The sequence below is a fragment of the Leptidea sinapis genome, chromosome 21, assembly GCF_905404315.1.
Source record: "Leptidea sinapis chromosome 21, ilLepSina1.1, whole genome shotgun sequence".
Classification (NCBI taxonomy): domain Eukaryota; kingdom Metazoa; phylum Arthropoda; class Insecta; order Lepidoptera; family Pieridae; genus Leptidea; species Leptidea sinapis.
Genome location: NC_066285.1, coordinates 11,046,160 through 11,047,787, shown reverse-complemented (window position 1 = coordinate 11,047,787; position 1,628 = coordinate 11,046,160).

The following is a 1,628-nucleotide window of genomic DNA, read 5'->3' as shown; positions in this document are numbered from 1 at the left end:
TTACGGATTCGAAATATTTACAATTGAGCAACATCGTAACAAACAAAATGACCATTATTATGCCCAAAGCTCTAAGGAACCTTCCCAATTAGTCGACTGACTGCAACGTGGGCCCTATCCGACTTCAGTGATGATTTTCTGGGGTATTAGCTATGAAGGAGTGACTAAGCCATAGGTACTTTTGTGAAAAAGGTATCAAAACATCCGCACAAGTGTATCAAGATACCATTCTTGAGAACGTAGTGAAGCCCCCTAACAAGACCATGTTAAATAACCACGAATGGGCCTTCCAGCAAGACTCGCCGCTGGGTCATAAAGCTCGGTCTACGCAGTCTTAGTTGGAAACGAACGTTTCGGACTTCATCGGGGCTGAAGACTGGCCGTCGTCTAGTCCCGATCTTAATCCGCTGGATTATGATTGGGCAGTTTTAGAGAGTACGGCTTGCTCGAAACGCCATGATAATTTGGAGTCCCTAACACAATCCATGCGTTTGGTAGTGAAGAATTTGCCCATGGAAAGAGTGCGTGCTTCTATTGATAACTGGCCTCAACATTTGAAGGACTGTATTGCAGCCAATGGAGACCACTTTGAATAAGCTTTTTATATATTTTTTTATTTATATATTAAACTATCACATTGTAAAAGTAATAAATGTTATTTGCAATAGAACATTTTTTTTCTTTATTTCAGTATTTATGGCAAGACTATTAAGTAACAAGGTATATTAAGTTATTGATATTGTTTTGTTTTTATATTAAAATCTACATAACACATAACACATAACATACTTATTGTTAAGTTTTATTTACTCCAATCCGAAAAAAATAAATAACTAGAACATTTACACATCAATAATAGAGAGGGATTCATCACCTGTAAAACCTCCTTTGCCTTCGTGGGTTATGTCAAATACGTATGTAAGTAGCGGACAGTGACCTAATCCTTAACGGCTAGACCGATTTGAATGATTTTTTATGCGTTCAGTGAATCCGAGATTGGTTTAGATTCTCAATACAGTCGACATATAATTCTCCTACGTATGTTAGTGATCTCCTGCTATTGGCTGGACCGATTTTTATTTATATCATACGATTGAATATGGTCCGCTACTAAGATTTTTACCCGGTTCGGCCGTACCAAATCCGATCATATATTTATACCTTAAGGCGCGGACTGACTTGGATTGTAAACGCTACAACAAATAGTACAATATTTGTGTTGATCATGAGTCTAAGCTGCAAATGAGCATTTATTTTATTGGTTTTCTTTTGTTTATTCAAAATATACATATTAAATCGAATAATTGTTCGGTTTAAGTTTTAGAAAAATACTAATTCTATTAAATTCTTTCAAAAAAGAATTTTGTTATCGCTGAACATTCAGAAATTTTTAACTCCAAAGTTTATTTTTGGGAAGCAACATCCAAATTTTTTATTGGAAATTTCAAATTATATATAAACATTCTATTCGGTTCAAATTTTTCTTTAAGTACTTCTTTTTGTAATGTATTTTTTGCGTCGGAATATTTTCATTGCGTTACGTTGTAATCGACTCTCTTAGAATCGAATTTTTGTGGATATTGAGGTATGACCGCTAAGGTTATAATATAGAAGATAATATAAAAGAC